Source organism: Rhinatrema bivittatum, chromosome 2, assembly GCF_901001135.1.
Source record: "Rhinatrema bivittatum chromosome 2, aRhiBiv1.1, whole genome shotgun sequence".
Classification (NCBI taxonomy): Eukaryota; Metazoa; Chordata; class Amphibia; order Gymnophiona; family Rhinatrematidae; genus Rhinatrema; species Rhinatrema bivittatum.
In genome coordinates, this window is record NC_042616.1 from 823,561,385 (window position 1) to 823,581,133 (window position 19,749).

At 44.5% G+C, this 19,749-nt stretch overlaps 1 long non-coding RNA gene across 3 annotated transcripts in view; it reads right to left on the reverse strand.

The window, feature by feature from the left end:
- LOC115086304 overlaps nucleotides 1-19,749 on the reverse strand; it is a 54,333-nt gene that overhangs the window by 33,813 nt on the left and 771 nt on the right. Inside the window, exons 2-4 of one of the 3 annotated variants that reach the window (XR_003855214.1) lie at nucleotides 14,012-14,093; nucleotides 8,852-8,903; nucleotides 7,880-7,959 (exon numbers count right to left, since the gene is read on the reverse strand). This is a non-coding gene — a long non-coding RNA (uncharacterized LOC115086304). Of the gene's footprint in view, nucleotides 1-7,879; nucleotides 7,960-8,851; nucleotides 8,904-14,007; nucleotides 14,094-19,749 lie in introns of all 3 variants that reach the window. The other 2 variants (XR_003855215.1, XR_003855216.1) reach the window with 2 other exon arrangements.

Below are 19,749 nucleotides of genomic sequence, written 5' to 3' on the forward strand. Positions count from 1 at the left end.
CGCTGCAACCGCAGAGACCATATTGCTGCCAGAAGTCCGGATCATGTCATAAATGGCATCCTCCACATAGGTCATGCCTTCTTCAAAGTAGGAGCTATCATTGATAATCGGCAAAACCTAAAATCATTTATTAATCAAACAACCAAGGACTGCTTTCATAAACTTCATGTCTTAAAAAGAATAAAACCACTTTTCCACTCTCATGACTACAGAACAGTCCTGCAAGCAATAATCTTCTCTAAGTTAGATTACTGCAACTCTATATTATGTCTCCCCTCATCTCACACCAAATCTCTTCAGATGGTTCAAAACACGGCAGCCAGAATATTGACAAACACAAGGAGAAGAGACCACATATCTCCAATCCTCAAAGACCTATATTGGTTGCCAATTCACTATAGAATCATATACAAGTCCATTACCACTATCTACAAAGCTATCCATCAATATTCTCCGCTTAACCTACAAACCCCATTCAGAAAACATACCTCCTCCAGACCCATCAGAGAGTCCTATAGAGAATCTCTACAGGTGCCACCCTCCAAAACTTCTCAGCATATAACCTTCAGAGACAGGGCCTTCTCCACTGCAGGACCTCCTCTATGGAACTCCATTCCACCGGATCTGCGACAGGAACCCTGCCTTCCAACATTCAGGAAAAGACTCAAAATGTGGTTATTTAAGAAAGCTTTTCCAGACCCCAACTGAACCTTAACTAATCATTAACCGACTATCAGACATTACCTTAATGTGATAAACAATAACATTGCAAAATTCCATAACTTTGTAAATACCATAAAATTGTAAATTTGTTCTGTTAAATTCCTATTGCCTTCTCTCTGCTCCCAGTTGTGTATTTCCCTGTTTTATTGTAACTGCAACGTTTCTCTCCGCACCTGTTAACGTTTTTTATTGTATCCTCTTTTTACACCCCTTTGTTAATTGTAAACCGGCATGATGTGATACCTATCGCGAATGCCGGTATAGAAAAACACAAAATAAAATAAATAAATAAAGTGGGCAGCCTGAGTCGCCTCAGCTATCGTCCCTGACCACTTATCGTGCGCCTTCTTCTCCCAGCACAAGCAGGCTCTCTACATGAGGCTTCCACAGACCATCGCATGAAGGCTCAAAGCTGAAACTTCAAATGGCCTGTTAAGTAGAATTTCCAGTCTTTGATCCTGGATATCCTTCAGAGCTGTGAACCTGCCCCAAGATAGTCATCTTCTTGGTAACCGCGGAAACCGCAGCATCCACCTTGAGAATCTCCCATGACTCCAAAGTCTGTTCTGGCATGGGATATAACTTAGCCATAGCCCTAGCTACCTTCAAACCTGCTTTGGGAGATTCCCATTCCCAATCCACCAACTTCTTCACCTTCTTAGGCAATGGAAAGGTCTTTCGTGGATTGCAAACTGGCTAAAAGACAGGAAACAGAGAGTAGGATTAAATGGGCAATTTTCTCAGTGGAAGGGAGTGGACAGTGGAGTGCCTCAGGGATCTGTATTGGGACCCTTACTGTTCAATATATTTATAAATGATCTGGAAAGAAATACGACGAGTGAGATAATCAAATTTGCAGATGACACAAAATTGTTCAGAGTAGTTAAATCACAAGCAGATTGTGATAAATTGCAGGAAGACCTTCTGAGACTGGAAAATTGGGCATCCAAATGGCAGATGAAATTTAATGTGGATAAGTGCAAGGTGATGCATATAGGGAAAAATAACCCGTGCTATAATTACACAATGTTGGGTTCCATATTAGGTGCTACAACCCAAGAAAGAGATCTAGGTGTCATAGTGGATAACATATTGAAATCGTCGGCTCAGTGTGCTGCGGCAGTCAAAAAAGCAAACAGAATGTTGGGAATTATTAGAAAAGGAATGATGAATAAAACGGAAAATGTCATAATGCCTCTGTATCGCTCCATGGTGAGACCGCACCTTGAATACTGTGTACAATTCTGGTCGCCGCATCTCAAAAAAGATATAATTGCGATGGAGAAGGTACAGAGAAGGGCTACCAAAATGATAAGGGGAATGGAACAGCTCCCCTATGAGGAAAGACTAAAGAGGTTAGGACTTTTCAGCTTGGAGAAGAGACGACTGAGGGGGGGATATGATAGAGGTGTTTAAAATCATGAGAAGTCTAGAACGGGTAGATGTGAATCGGTTATTTACTCTTTCGGATAGTAGAAAGACTAGGGGACACTCCATGAAGTTAGCATGGGGCACATTTAAAACTAATCGGAGAAAGTTCTTTTTTACTCAACGCACAATTAAACTCTGGAATTTGTTGCCAGAGGATGTGGTTAGTGCAGTTAGTATAGCTGTGTTTAAAAAAGGATTGGATAAGTTCTTGGAGGAGAAGTCCATTACCTGCTATTAAGTTCACTTAGAGAATAGCCACTGCCATTAGCAATGGTTACATGGAATAGACTTAGTTTTTGGGCACTTGCCAGGTTCTTATGGCCTGGATTGGCCACTGTTGGAAACAGGATGCTGGGCTTGATGGACCCTTGGTCTGACCCAGTATGGCATTTTCTTATGTTCTTATGTTCTTAGGAGGCCCCCATAATCCCACCAGGTCTGGGTTTACTCCCTCATTATCTGAATCTTCCTGAGAGACCTTAATCCCCTCCAGCACCTGGGGAATTAGTGGGCCCAGGTCATCCCTACGGAACAGGTGGACCATCCAAGGATCGTCACCATCCGTGATCGGAACCTTGTCCGGATCCTGCATTGGATCCCCCAATGCACCAACAGGATCCTCGTCCAGATCCTGCAATGGATCCACCAATCTGCTAACAGAATCCTTGTCCGGATCCACCGGACCTTCCTGCATCTTATCCTGATCATCTGTCTCATCTGACGTGTCTCCTTCCACTGTGGACCACTTGAGTCCCAAGGACCACAGGATCCCTATGGATTGTATAAGCTTCCAATCCCTAGGCTTCTTAACTGCCTGGGACTTCCTGGGTAAAGTCCTTTTGGTCCCTGCTCCCTTCCTGGCCAAACAGGCCTTGGAACAGTAGGACAAAATCCGTAGAAAAATCTTCCGGGTCCGAAGAATAAGGGTCCAGGTCTGCATCCCCCTGCGCCTCTTCCCTTCCCCTGCCATCAGCAGGGTCTTGCTCCATGGGAAACAGCGTGGGAGAGGAGTCCCAAGGCTCTGAAACAGCAGTCTGACTCCCAGCACGTGTAAACAAAATGGCCGCTGGCTCCTCCGACCCCACCAGGACCTCCAGTGAGGCCCAGCCGACCTTGTGCTCCTGCCACCCCTCCGGAGACGCATTCCTGGCAAAACGCGGTCGAATCGAGGCGAGCCCATCTTAAACTACAGCAGCGACAAACTTTGCCGCACTGTGCGGGAGGCGGCATGCCAGCGCGATCAGGCCGAAAAATAGCCCCTGCCGACGCGAAGAGAAAACGGCACTGTCCGGCGCTGAAACGGCTCATGGACCCAACGGGGAGGAAAGTAATTCGGCCTCCCTCTGCGCCCTTACCTGCCTCCTGGCAGAGAACTAATTCAGCCGCTCAAACTGCTTCAGCCCTGCTCTTGCTGTCCTGTTTCTTCTTCCTGTTTTTTTTTTTAACTTAAAAAACACACACACACACACAGGGCCAGGGAAGGGAAGAAAAGTAAAATACTCCCCTGCTTCCGAAGGAGGCTGAGGGACCCAGAGGGGATGAGGGAACCAGGACCCCTGGCTTTCACCCCCACTAACGACAAGGGCTGAGCCAGAACAGCGTTCACCAACTCCCGCTCTCCCTGCTGTACCCGAGGGATGGCCCACGAAGGAACCAAATACCTCAGGGAGCCAGAAATCTCCTTCTTCTTTTTTTTTTTTTTTAAACTCCCATCTGTTGGAGACAGAGAAATACTGAGGGACTGCAGGTGGCAACGCTCAGATATGTAGCAGGGCCTTAAAGTTTTGCTCTCTGCCTCCATCTGCTGGTAGGGATGAATAAACCCCACTTGTCTGGACTGATCCGGGGTTACAAAGAGGAATGTGGCTTACTAAATCCTTCAGCCCCCCAACATCTGCTGTTCCCTAACGGCCCCGACACAACTGAGCGACTGCAAAATCTTTTCTTTTTTTTTAAGAAACAGAGCCCTCGCCAGCCCAAACCCAGCAATAAGCATAATAAAAGGGGTAACTTCCCTGCGGTTCCCAGCTGTAGGCGAGGGTAATATGGCTTCAGGCGGACTGAGGATACCAGGACCGCTGGCTTTCAGCCCTTGGATGCTGCAGGCTAAAGCAGTTCAGGCATCACCAATCCCCCGCTCGCCCTGAAGGATGGCCCACGAAGATGCCTAACACCTCAGGGTGCTCATCTTCTAACATAAGAACATAACATCTTATTCCCCTTTCTTCTCCTATCTCCTTTTTTTTTTTGTCAGACTGCAGGTTTGCACCTCTACCATCGGCTGGAGACAGAGAAATACTGAGGGACTGCAGGTGCTGCTCTCAGTTATGTAGCAGTGCCTGAAAGGTTTTTATTCTCTGCCTCCATCTGCTGGTAAGCGATGCAAAACCCACTTGTCTGGACTGATCTGGGATATAAGCAGGAACTCCTGCTGTATAATAAGTGCAGGGACAGAACCCCTATGAGTTCCTGCAGCATAATAAGGGCAGGACTGAGTCCCCGGGAGTTCCTGCTGTATAATAAACCCAGGGACAGAAACCCTATGAGTTCCTGCTGCATAATAAGGGCAGGGACTGAGTCCCCAGGAATTCCTGCTGTATAATAAACCAGGGACAGAACCCCTATGAGTTCCTGCTGCATAAAAAGAGCAGGAACTGAGTCCCCGGGAGTTCCTGCTGTATAATAAACCCAGGAACAGAACCCCTATGAGTTCCTGCTGCATAATAAGAGCAGGAACTGAGTTCCTGCTGTATAATAAGTGCAGGAACTGAGTTCCTGCTGTATAATAAACCCAGGAACAGAACCCCTATGAGTTCCTGCTGCATAATAAGTGCAGGAACTGAGTACCTGCTGTATAATAAACCCAGGGCAGAACCCCTATGAGTTCCTGCTGCATAATAAGAGCAGGAACTGAGTTCCTGGGAGTTCCTGCTGTATAATAAGTGCAGGAACTGAGTTCCCGGGAGTTCTTGCTGTATAATAAACCCAGGGACAGAACCCCTATGAGTTCCTGCAGCATAATAAGGGCAGGACTGAGTCCCCGGGCGTTCCTGCTGTATAATAAGTGCAGGAACTGAGTTCCTGGGAGTTCCTGCTGTATAATAAACCCAGGAACAGAACCCCTATGAGTTCCTGCTGCATAATAAGGGCAGGAACAGAGTTCCTGCTGTATAATAAGTGCAGGAACTGAGTACCTGCTGTATAATAAACCCAGGGACAGAACCCCTATGAGTTCCTGCTGCATAATAAGAGCAGGAACTGAGTTCCTGGGAGTTCCTGCTGTATAATAAGTGCAGGAACTGAGTTCCCGGGAGTTCCTGCTGTATAATAAACCCAGGGACAGAACCCCTATGAGTTCCTGCAGCATAATAAGGGCAGGACTGAGTCCCCGGGAGTTCCTGCTGTATAATAAACCCAGGGACAGAACCCCTATGTTCCTGCTGCATAATAAGGGCAGTAACTGAGTTCCCAGGAGTTCCTGCTGTATAAGTGCAGGAACTGAGTTCCCGGGAGTTCCTGCTGTATAATAAATCCAGGGACAGAGCCCCTATGAGTTCCTGCTGCATAATAAGGACAGGGACTGAGTTCCTGCTGTATAATAAGTGCAGGAACTGAGTCCCCGGGAGTTCCTGCTGTATAATAAACCCAGGGACAGAACCCCTATGAGTTCCTGCTGCATAATAAGAGCAGGAACTGAGTTCCTGCTGTATAATAAGTGCAGGAACTGAGTTCCTGCTGTATAATAAACCCAGGAACAGAACCCCTATGAGTTCCTGCTGCATAATAAGGGCAGGAACGGAGTTCCTGCTGTATAATAAGTGCAGGAACTGAGTACCTGCTGTATAATAAACCCAGGGCAGAACCCCTATGAGTTCCTGCTGCATAATAAGAGCAGGAACTGAGTTCCTGGGAGTTCCTGCTGTATAATAAGTGCAGGAACTGAGTTCCCGGGAGTTCCTGCTGTATAATAAACCCAGGGACAGAACCCCTATGAGTTCCTGCAGCATAATAAGGGCAGTAACTGAGTTCCCAGGAGTTCCTGCTGTATAAGTGCAGGAACTGAGTTCCCGGGAGTTCCTGCTGTATAATAAAACCCAGGGACAGAACCCCTATGAGTTCCTGCAGCATAATAAGGACAGGGACTGAGTTCCCGGGAGTTCCTGCTGTATAATAAGTGCAGGAACTGAGTTCCCGGGAGTACCTGCTGTATAATAAACCCAGGGACAGAACCCCTATGAGTTCCTGCTGCATAATAAGGGCAGTAACTGGGTTCCCTGGAGTTCCTGCTGTATAATAAGTGCAGGAACTGAGTTCCCGGGAGTTCCTGCTGTATAATAAACCCAGGGACAGAACCCCTATGAGTTCCTGCTGCATAATAAGGGCAGGAACTGAATTCCCGGGAGTTCCTGCTGTATAATAAGTGCAGGAACTGAGTTCCCGGGAGTTCCTGCTGTATAATAAACCCAAGAACAGAACCCCTATGAGTTCCTGCTGCATAATAAGGGCAGGAACTGAGTTCCCGGGAGTTCCTGCTGTATAATAAACCCAAGGACAGAACCCCTATGAGTTCCTGCTGCATAATAAGTCCAGGGACTGAGTTCCCGGGAGTTCCTGCTGTATAATAAACCCAAGGACAGAACCCCTATGAGTTCCTGCTGCATAATAAGTGCAGGAACTGAGTTCCCGGGAGTTCCTGCTGTATAATAAACCAGGGACAGAACCCCTATGAGTTCCTGCTGCATAATAAGTGCAGGAACTGAGTTCCCGGGAGTTCCTGCTGCATAATAAACCCAAGAACAGAACCCCTATGAGTTCCTGCTGCATAATAAGTCCAGGGACTGAGTTCCCAGGAATTCCTGCTGTATAATAAACCAGGGACAGAACCCCTATGAGTTCCTGCTGCATAATAAGTGCAGGGACTGAGCCCCCGGGAGTTCCTGCTGTATAAGAAGCCCAGGCTGGCTGGTAAGGTTGTATCTATCACAGGAATCTTTGTGCTAGTCAGTATTTTAGGATATGACACACTGCTACCCTGGGAATAACACAATTGGAAGCAAATTTCAAATTCCATGATGCACCCTTAAATCTGATGGGTTGATGAGAGCCATGGACCCTCACATCTCGCCTGGGTCAGAACATTTCAGTAAACGGGATATCACTGGTGACCTTCCAAACATGGCTGCTCCCAGAGGATCACAAGAATCGCTGAGAAGTTTAAAGAATTTTAAAACTAGCCACTTAACACATTGATATTTTTACACAAGATTACTAATACTCCAAAATTAAGAAAGGACACGATTGATGCAATCAGAAGAGAAAAATCCTTCCTTTTTAAGATGCACGCGTTTTATCAGGATAAGAAAATTCTGAATAAGCTGAACTGGTCCCAATTATAAAGCACCATGAGCATTAATACAAATCAGTTCTTTAAAGGATTGTCTATTTCATCTTAATTAGGAAGATTTAGGCGGCTCAGAGGATCACATGATTTTTTTTTTAAAGGAAGGATTCTTTGTTCTGGTTGCTTTTATACAAAGTAGGTGCTGCACGGAGACTTCCTTCACAGCAGGACTGCCCCGCAGCCAGGACATGCACGTGGAATATGCATGAGATAGGCTCAGTATATGCACATTTATCTCGTGCCATAGCCCTTTTGGATCTGTCTAGGTTGCTGGAAGCCCTTGGCCCGCGGTACCATTTTGCCTGGCGTCCACCCTGCCCTTACCTGTATACACTGGCTTGGGCTTAAAGCGGTAGACATTGCCCTGTAGTTCGAAAGGCGGTATACTTGACATTTCGACCCTTCTGCAATGGCAAACAGAAAGCAGCGGTCACTTCTAGCACAGAAGAGAATGTGTCATGGGAATCTCGTCCTATGGTGCATGCACTCCCTCTTCCATAATCTCCAAGCTGCTGCCATTGCCTTGGAAGCTTGCGCAATGCGGGCCGGAGGAGGGTCATCGGTGAGTTCAGGTGGGACCTTATCGAGCGGACAGCGTAGGACATGGCTCATGCAAAACAAGCACGATCATAGACGTCTTGGGAGGGAGGAGCAGAGAATCTGACCTGGACAGAAATGATTTTCACCTCTGGAACTGGGGCACTTCTTGTTGCACCACATCTGTGCAAGAGGTTTATTTCTTCTCTCTATAGAGCACAGGCAGTGCTGGAGGGCGGGTGCTTTCACCAGTGGACGGTGGGACTTGAAACGCACCAGGCGCTTTTGGCCCGCAGTGGCTGGAGGCCTTGAAATGCTGCATCTGCAGCTCTGAAGCAACTTTTAATCATCCTAAAATTAGGGCGAATATCAGTTTAAACCGATCTTTAATCTTTGGAAAAGTCCGGGAATTTACGGGTGAAAATCGGTTTAAACTGAAAGTGAAGGGCTCAAGCCATGGGGAAGAGAGGCATTCATTTAGGCAGAGGGAGTAAAACAGCATGCGTATGTGGCCTTTTCAAAATGATGGATGCCCGCACAAAATAGCAGCTGCAAAAGTAGATGAGCACTTTTGGGGTGCACATTTTATGTGCGTTTTAAATGTTCACCATACAGCGCTGTTTTTACAACATGCACTGGCAGGAAGAAAAACTAGGGTAGATTTTCTTTGAGATTCTGCATGCTAAAAACACCTCCATACTTTGTAATTACACAGGCTCTTTGAAGGTTGCTTTGATGGCTAGCATTTTATGCTATTACCTGATCTGGATCTTCACACCACTTCGTTTCCTTCTATGGGGTCATCTGTCCTCTGTAGACAAAGCACAACAAATAGTGTTTCTATTAAAGAATGTAAGACTCCGGTAAAATGCGTTCAACGAAATTAGTTCCAAGAGGTGTCCCCATTGAACGAGGTCCTCAAGTAACTGCAAGGTGGACGAGCATCCCCAAAAGGGTGCAGGGTTCACGCCGGTCAAACCTCACAAAAAAAGCAAAAACTTAACATAGCCTCTATGAAAACTGCAGCTGATCCTCGCAGATTGGAATCTTCTCAGGGACACAAGTACTGAGTGAGGTGAGTAGGCCTCACTCACACATGGGAAACCCAAAATAACTCCTCACTCCTCGGATGCTTAACCAAAATGACCACACTGACTAAGCCACTAGCCTCTCCTCCCGCACCCCCCCCCCCCCCAAGTGGACTAAGGAGCAACCACTCGCAGCCAACCTCAAAGGGAGGAGCTGCCCAGGAATGGTATTCCCCACTAAGCTGTTAAATGTATGGCAGGGAGCTAGGGCCATCTAGTGGGCGACCAGGGCATCCCCACAATAAGAACATAAAATATGCCATGTTGGGTCAGAACAGGGTCCATCTAGTCCAGCTTCCTGTCCCTGACATTAGCCAATCCAGGTCACAAGTACCTGGCAGGATCTCAAAGAGTAGCTAAATCTCTCTGATTTGTTTTAAATTTGTTAGCTGTTAGTACTAAGACTAGGGAACACTCCATAAAACTAATTGAGAGAGAAGTCCATTAACGGCTATTAATCAAGTTTACTTAGGGAATAGTCACTGCTATTAATTGCATCAGTAGCATGGGATCTTCTTAGTGTTTGGGTAATTGCCAGGTTCCTGTGGCCTGGTTTGGCCTCTGTTGGAAACAGGATGCTGGGCTTGATGGACCCTTGGTCTGACGCAGCATGGCAATTTCTTATGTTCTTAAATAACCATCCCCTATTTTCCTGTTCCATCCCACTCATGAATCCTTCTATCCCCTCCTCTTCAAGCTGAAGATCCCTAATTTTTTAGACTTTATTATTTAGTTGCATCATTTATATTCCACTCATTCCAAAGGATCACAATCATACATACATAACCATCATAAAACCATGTTAAAAAGTCATTAAACTCAACATCAATTGAAAACCACTATTGTTTACAATACATAGCCTACAAAACTGTTGAAATACATAACGAACAATCTATAACTAACAGTATATATGCACACATCTTAGTGTGCCCCTTTGTGCTGCCTCCAATTGTCTCTGTCTCAACAAAGACCCGACCCCTGACTCCCCCCCATCTACAACTTCTGCAACTCCATATCTCCTTTTCCCCCCCCCCCACTTAATGTTCGATAAAACGTTTAAGTACCATTACCCCCCTCCATCTCCCCCTCTTAATAACCACCAAATACCTTCTGTCATCTTTCACTTCCATCTCCCTTCTTGCTCCCTTAAACAGCTCTACTACAAACATGCAAACTCACAACATACCCATCCTCAGACACTATAAACACAGGTCCGCTGCCCCCTAACCCTATCGATATAGCTCACACCTTAAAACACTTCTCCCTACCATGATCACCTCCACTCTTACTCAAATCTTTGGTATGACCGCACTCTCACTCATCCTCTTCAACGCACAAGCAATAAGTAAAAAAATTCCCATCCTCAATGACCTCCTCCTTGACGATAACCCAGACATTGGTGCAATAATGGAGACATGGCTTAAGGAAACAGACACTGTCCTCCTTAATTAGCTCCCCACTGACATCTACAACACTTTCTCCGTCCCTAGACCCCCCCAAAAAAAGGCGGAAGAATTCTCTTAGCAGTAAAAAAGAAACTCAAACTAGTACACCAAGCCATCAACAATCCACTTAAACTCGAAATTGGCCTCGTCAAATCTCCATCTCTTCAAATCTGCCTAATATACTCCCCCCCAGGAATACTAGATAGTAACCCCTCCACCTTTATCAAATACATCACCAAAAATATTTCCATAGACACCCCAACCATCATACTTGGAGATTTCAATCTCCACGTTGACACTACCCCACGAACACTGTTTGCGACGCCATACTTGAAACTTTAAATGCCATAGGCTTTAAATAGATCATTGATCATCCAACACATAGAGCTGGCCACATCCTAGACTTAATCTTTACTAATCCCCTTATACACTCAGACCCCTCCACATGTACGTCCATCCCCTGATCAGACCACTACCTGATAAGAACTACCTGTTCCATAATGAAGCCCCCTACCCACACTAACCCCAATAGCACCATACACTTCAGAAAAACATGTAATAGGGACGACCTCATCTTGGCCTTCACTAACACCATTGAAAACTTAGATTTTTCAGATGCAGACTCTGCCCTTTCATCCTGACACAACCTAACTAAAACTGTAGCTGATAAAATCTGCCCACTACAAACTAGAAAAATAAAATCTGATCAAAACACAAAAAGAAAACCATGGTACACACAGGAACTAAAAGACATGAAACACAATCTTAGAAAAATTGAAAAGATCTGGCGCAAAGATCCAACACCCACATTCCTCACTAAATACAAATCATCACCACACAACTACCATGAAATGTTAAACAATGCAAAAAGAGACTTCTACGCCCTTAAAATCCACCAATTTCAATTTAATCCCTGTGCCCTCTTTGAATACGTAGCTATCCTAATCAAATCACCTCCAATTTGTTTACCTGATGAAGAAGCCAGTGCCAAATGTAAAGATCTCGCCCTATGAGAATCGGATGATGACAAGCCCTTTATTAAAATGCCCGACTCTGGCCGAGTTTCGCTCCCTTGCACAGAGCTGCCTCAGGGGCAACTAGAAATGGACATACAAATAATTAAAACACATACATATAAAAAAAGTTACATGTATATAAAACTGACAATAATCATACATTCACTCAAAATATGTCTCATAAAACAATTCTGTTTAAAAAACATAAAACCAAAATAACTACATATATATGTGTATGAGAATATGTGTGTACTTATGGATGCAATAAATTAAATGACAACATAAATGTATGACAAACATAAAATTAATACAGAACTGAATAACAAGGTTATGCTAAGAGATTGGAGGTGGTGACTTTGTGTCATAGATGTATGAAAATATAAACAGTGGAGTCAATATTGGTTATAAATTGAATTGTAAAGTCATATGTAATGCTTACTTCATTTATCCAGGACTTGATTTGGTCAATGTGGAAGATATCAAATTGATTATGCCTAACCGAAAAACAATCAAGTGAAAAAAAAATAATTTTTTTTTCTTTCAAAAAAAAATTTTTTTTCTTTCACTTGATTGTTTTTTAAACAGAATTGTTTTATGAGACATATTTTGAGTGAATGTATGATTATTGTCAGTTTTATATACATGTAACTTTTTTTATATGTATGTGTTTTAATTATTTGTATGTCCATTTCTAGTTGCCCCTGAGGCAGCTCTGTGCAAGGGAGCGAAACTCGGCCAGAGTCGGGCATTTTAATAAAGGGCTTGTCATCATCCGATTCTCATTGTCGTCACTGTTACACAGCTCACTGGATCGGCTACCGCTTTGTTTTTTGGGTCCAAGATCTCGCCCTATACTTTCAAGACAAAATCAGCAATCTGTTGACTCACTTCCCCACAACCACCCTACCCAGCAGCACTCCCCAAAAAAACCCCTCCACTCCCCTAAAAAACCCTTCCTCAGACCTAAACTCTTTTGAAACTACCACTGCAATAGAAATTGAATCTATATTAAAAAAAAACCAGACCATCCTCTCACCCCTCAGACACAATCCCCACAAAATATCTCCTTTCCATCCCTAATATAATAGCCCAACCTATTGCCAATATTATAAATACCTCCATCACTCTTGGCTCAGTTCCCAGCCCCCTCAAACAAGCCATAGTCAAGCCTATATTAAAAAAACCTAAGCTTGACCCCACCAACCCAGCCAACTACCGCCCTATCTCTAATCTACCATTCATCTAAAAAAATCCTCGAAAAAACGATCAATCGCCAACTTACTGATTATCTTGACGACCAATTTCTTCTCTCTCCCTCGCAATATGGCTTTCATAACTACCACAGCACGGAAACCCTCCTCCTGACCTAAAAAGACCATCTTATTAAAGGCCTAGACAAAGGCCAATCATATATATTGGCCATATTAGACATCTCTTCGGCCTTCGATGCTATCAGCCATAACATCCTTCTTCAGCGCTTCAGTGAAATTGGAATAACTGGAATTGCCCATAGTTGGTTTAAATCCTATCTCAGCAATAGGCACTATAAAGTTAAACTTGGAAACAGTGAATCTGAAGCAATTCCTCTTGACCAAGGTGTTCCGCAAGGCTCCTCACTTTCATCTACTCTATTCAACATCTACCTCCTACCCGAGCTTAATGTACCCCACTATATATATGCAGACGATGTGCAAATACTCATACCAGTGACCGACACCCTTCCCAAAGCTATTAACATCTGGGAATCCACCCTTACCTCAATCAACCAGTTCTTAACCAATATACATCTTGCTCTCAATACAGCAAAAACTGAACTCATGCTCATTTCCCCGCAAAATCACCCCTTTGTCCTCCCCCTGCACCACTCGCTCCCACTTTCAACTTCGTTCTCTCAACAGGTACGAGATCTAGGTGACACCCTAGACAATCAAATCAACTTTAAAAAATTCATTAGCTCAGCATTGAAAGAATGTTTCTTCAAAATACACACCCTAAAAAAATTAAAGCCCCTGCTTCACCTATCTGATTTTCGCACGGTACTACAAGCCATTATTCTTTCAAAAATCGACTACTGCAAATCCCTGCTCTCCTAGGGCTACCTAAAAACACCATCCACCCACTACAAATCCTTCCGCCCGTATACTCACAAACACCCGCAGAAATGAACATATATCTCCTGTTCTAAAGGAATTACACTGGCTCTCAATCGCATCTCATATCCAATACAAGACCCTCTCCATCACACATAAAGCACTGCACATCCCCAACATGAAATGGTTCAATGACTCCCTACTATTCCACTCCACCTCCAGACCGACCAGAAATCAATATCTGGCCGCTCTACGTACCCCTTCCCCCAAACTCACCAACCTTGCTACTTCTAAAGCTCATGCGCTCTCCATAGCCGGACCTGCCTTATGGAAGACAATGCCAGTAGATCTTCGTCAGGAACCTTGCCCAAAGAAATGTAAGCAGAAAGTAAAGACATGGCTGTTCAAACAGGCAAACACCTAAACCTTTTTCCTGTCCCATCCCTCTGCCTTCCTCCCACTCCCTTGATACGCCTTGTGCCCCGCAGTCTCTTGGACCTGTCCTTATTCACACACAAAGTGGACTCATCTCCTGATGTCTCTGTACATAACCTGCATATTCGGCATAATCTGATTAGCTCCTATCCTGTAAATTCTCCATATTTAGGCTTTTCCAGTATAAATACAGTATTTAGTTCAGCTGAATTGCAGTTGACTCAGTATTTAATCTGTAACCCCATTTTGCCTCTAGCCCCGCCCCCCCCCCCCAACCCCAGGACTTACACGCGTCCCGGGGCTTTACACACGTGGCCAGGCATTTGAAAATTGGCCCGGCGCGCATAAGTGATCTAAAATCCGGCCCATATTGAATTAAACAATAAAATATGCAATTGTATGTAGTGTTAACATTTAGGGGTAGATTTTCAAACCCCGGTGTGCGTAAATCCCAGGATTTACGTGCGTAGCCGGGCCTTAAGCACGCCGGGCCAATTTTCAAGTGGCCTAGCTATGCGTGTAAGTCCCGGGGCTTGAAAAAGGGGCAGTCCAGGGGGTGGGGCGGGGTGGTCCAGGGGGCAGGGAGGGGAGGGGATAGAGGCGCCCGGCACAGCAGCCATTTGCCGCTGTGCCGGTGCGCGCAACCTGCTCCTGCTCCTTGGCAGGAGCAAAAGGTAAAATAAAAAATTTGGGTAGTTAGGATACGGGGTGGGGGAGGGCAGGATAGGAGAAGGGGAAGGGAGGTTAGGCTACGGGGTTGGAAAGTTCCTTATTTGGAGCTGAGTGGGAGGAAACTGGGGATGCGTCGTCGCGCGTAATTGCAAAAGTAGACACCCCCCCTTGTGTGCGCCAACCCGGCATTTTATAATGTGCGTGCGCATGTTAATAACATAAGAAAATGCCATACTAGGTCAGAATAAGGGTCCATCAAGCCCAGCATCCTGTTTCCAACAGTGGCCAATCCAGGCCATAAGAACCTGGCAAGTACCCAAAAACTAAGTCTATTCCATGTAACCATTGCTAATGGCACTGGCTATTCTCTAAGTGAACTTAATAGCAGGTAATGGACTTCTCCTCCAAGAACTTATCCAATCCTTTTTTAAACACAGCTATACTAAATGCACTAACCACATCCTCTGGCAACAAATTCCAGAGTTTAATTGTGCGTTGAGTAAAAAAGAACTTTCTCCGATTAGTTTTACATGTGCCACATGCTAACTTCATGGAGTGCCCCCTAGTCTTTCTACTATCCGAAAGAGTAAATAACCGATTCACATCTACCCGTTCTAGACCTCTCATGATTTTAAACACCTCTATCATATCCCCCCTCAGTCGTCTCTTCTCCAAGCGGAAAAGTCCTAACCTCTTTAGTCTTTCCTCATAGGGGAGCTGTTCCATTCCCCTTATTTTGGTAGCCCTTCTCTGTACCTTCTCCATCGCAATTATATCTTTTTTGAGATGCGGCGACCAGAATTGTACACAGTATTCAAGGTGCGGTCTCACCATGGAGCGATACAGAGGCATTATGACATTTTCCGTTTTATTCATCATTCCCTTTCTAATAATTCCCAACATTCTGTTTGCTTTTTTGACTGCTGCAGCACACTGAGCCGACGATTTCAATGTGTTATCCACTATGACACCTAGATCTCTTTCTTGGGTTGTAGCACCTAATATGGAACCCAACATTGTGTAATTATAGCACGGGTTATTTTTCCCTATATGCATCACCTTGCACTTATCCACATTAAATTTCATCTGCCATTTGGATGCCCAATTTTCCAGTCTCACAAGGTCTTCCTGCAATTTATCACAATCTGCTTGTGATTTAACTACTCTGAACAATTTTGTATCATCTGCAAATTTGATTACCTCACTCATCGTATTTCTTTCCAGATCATTTATAAATATATTGAAAAGTAAGGGTCCCAGTACAGATCCCTGAGGTACTCCACTGTCCACTCCCTTCCACTGAGAAAATTGTCCATTTAATCCTACTCTCTGTTTCATGAATTTTAGCCAGTTTGCGCATCCAGGTGTGCGTGCCGGGTAGCGCATGCGTAGGTTTTGAAAATCTGCCCCTTAATGCAGTTGCAAACAATCAAAGTATCTTCATTTCCAAATAAACCAACACAGTTTGGAATTTAGCAAGAAACAGTTTTGAATGTCTTTTAATCAGAGATTCATTGGTTGAATCACAAATAGGAGGCAAATTTGCATATTTCTTTCAGTTATCTGACATGGGACTGTGTTTCGCAAGGCTGCAGCAGGTGGGACAAGTAAACAAAAATTCAAATATCTCTGGAAGCAAAAATAGTCTCTTAAAAAAAGTATTTCTTCTTTTATTCTAACTTTGCTTCCAGAGATATTTGAATTTTGTTTACTTTAAAACTCGATGCAGCCCGATGCAGCCTTGCAAAACACGGCCTTGCCTCACCAAATTGCTACATTTTTTTGAAGGTATAAATAAAGGTGGATAAAGGTGAGCCAATTGCTATAGTGTATCTCATAAGAGACTTCTTAGGAAATTAGAAAGTCATGGGATGGGGGCGGTGTCCTATTGTGGATTACAAGCTGGTTAAAAGATAGAAAACAGAGAGTAGGATTAAATGGTCAATTTTCCCAGTGGAGAAAGGTGAACAGTGGAGCTCCCCAGGGATCTGTTCTGGGACCGATGCTTTTTAATATATTTATAAATGATCTGGAAACAGGAATAACAAGTGAGGTGATTAAATTTGCTGATGACAAAATTATTCAAAGTTGTCAAATCACAAGAGGATTTTGAGAAACTGCAAGAGGACACTGAAAAACTGGGAGACTGGGCATGCAAATGGCAAATGAAACTTAATGTAGACAAGCACAACGTGATGCACTTAGGGAAGAATAACTCAAATTATAGCTACAAAATACGAGGTTTCACATTGGGAGTCACCACTCAGGAAAAGGATCTAGGTGTCATCGTTGATAATACGTTGAAATCTCCTGCTCAGTGTGCAGCAGCAGCCAAGGAAGCAAACAGAATGCTAGGGATTATTAGGAAAGGAATGGGAAATACAGAGGCTTTATGATATTCTATTGTATCTCACTTTTTATTTTATTTAGATTTTTATATTCCATTTTTAGACACTTCACAGTGTACATCAAAGTGGATTGCATTCAGGTACTGTAGGTATTTCCCTATCCCCTCAGGGCTTGCAATCTAATTTTGTACCTGAGGCAATGGAGGGTAAAGTGACTTGCTCAAGGTCACAAGGAGCCACAGTGGGGTTTGAATGCTGGTTTCGCTGGGTCATAGCCCGCTGCTCTAACCACTAGGCTACTCCTCCTCTCATCTTGAGTACTGTGTGCAGTTCTGGTCACCACATCTCAAGAAAGATAGAGCAGAATCAGAAAAGATGTAGAGAAGGGCGACCAAAATGATAAGGGGATGGAACAGCTCCCCTATGAGGAAAGGCTGAAGAGGTTAGGGCTGTTCAGCTTGGAGAAGAGACGGCTGAGGGGGGATATGAGAGAGGTCTATAAAATAATGAGTGGCTGTTTATGCTTTCAAAAAGTACAAAGACAAGGAGGACACCCAGTGAAGTTACCAAGTGATACATTTAAAACTAATAAGATATTTTTTTTTTACTCAATGCCTAATTAAGCTCTGGAATTCATTGCCAGGGGATGTGGTGAAAACTGTTAGTGTAGCTGTGTTTAAAAATGGTTTGGACAAGCTCCTGGAGGAAAAGCCCATAACGTAGTTTAATATCCACAATTAATGCTGTTCAAAGGGAGCCTTATTAAAGTCTCAGATGAATGATTTTAGTATTTAGCAAGTAGATTGGTGGTCCTCGGACATGGGCTGCATTTCGAAAAACCGCATCAGGAGGGACCAAATCAAACATCAAAGGGTGATGACTTAATAAGCAAAACACTTTCATGGAATTATCCAAATCATTCAAAAGCAAGTGAATGATTTAGATAATTCTTTATTAAAGTCTGATATGAATGATTTTAGTATCATTCATACGAGACTTTAATAAGCCTCCTTTTGAACAGCATTAATTGTGGGCACTAAAATGTGTCACCTAATTCATCTGTTTCCTTTGATATTGTGATTTGGGTCTCCTCCACCGATTCTGTGTGCCAGAAAAGTCCATAAACCATTATTAGGGTGGAGTTGCAGAAATCCCCTTCTTATACCTGGGATAAGCAGCCTGGGATCTCTCTACTCCTTATGATCCTGCCAGGTACCTGTGATCTGGATTGGCTACTTTTGGAAACAGGATACTGGGCTTGATGGACCTTTTGATCTGACCCAGTACTGCAAATCTTATGTTCTTATAAGAAATCTTAGAAGTCCTAGTGGAAGAGAGGCACCATTGTCCCCGGGTCTGTCTACGATGGCAGAACGGAGCAGCACCTGTAAGTAGTAGTGATGAATGGACGTTCTAGGGGAAGAGAGGCACCATTGTCCCCGGGTCTGTCTACGATGGTAGAACAGAGCAGCACCTGTAAGTAGTAGTGATGAATGGAAGTCCTAGTGGAAGAGAGGCACCATTGTCCCCGGGTCTGTCTACGATGGTAGAACAGAGCAGCACCTGTAAGTAGTAGTGATGAATGGACGTTCTAGGGGAAGAGAGGCACCATTGTCCCCGGGTCTGTCTACGATGGTAGAACAGAGCAGCACCTGTAAGTAGTAGTGATGAATGGAAGTCCTAGTGGAAGAGAGGCACCATTGTCCCCGGGTCTGTCTACGATGGTAGAACGGAGCAGCACCTGTAAGTAGTAGTGATGAATGGACGTTCTAGGGGAAGAGAGGCACCATTGTCCCCGGGTCTGTCTACGATGGTAGAACAGAGCAGCACCTGTAAGTAGTAGTGATGAATGGAAGTCCTAGTGGAAGAGAGGCACCATTGTCCCCGGGTCTGTCTACGATGGTAGAACAGAGCAGCACCTGTAAGTAGTAGTGATGAATGGACGTTCTAGGGGAAGAGAGGCACCATTGTCCCCGGGTCTGTCTACGATGGTAGAACAGAGCAGCACCTGTAAGTAGTAGTGATGAATGGAAGTCCTAGTGGAAGAGAGGCACCATTGTCCCCGGGTCTGTCTACGATGGTAGAACGGAGCAGCACCTGTAAGTAGTAGTGATGAATGGACGTTCTAGGGGAAGAGAGGCACCATTGTCCCCGGGTCTGTCTACGATGGTAGAACAGAGCAGCACCTGTAAGTAGTAGTGATGAATGGACGTTCTAGGGGAAGAGAGGCACCATTGTCCCCGGGTCTGTCTACGATGGTAGAACGGAGCAACACCTGTAAGTAGTAGTGATGAATGGACGTTCTAGGGGAAGAGAGGCACCATTGTCCCCGGGTCTGTCTACGATGGTAGAACGGAGCAGCACCTGTAAGTAGTAGTGATGAATGGAAGTCCTAGTGGAAGAGAGGCACCATTGTCCCCGGGTCTGTCTACGATGGTAGAACAGAGCAGCACCTGTAAGTAGTAGTGATGAATGGAAGTCCTAGTGGAAGAGAGGCACCATTGTCCCCGGGTCTGTCTACGATGGTAGAACAGAGCAGCACCTGTAAGTAGTAGTGATGAAT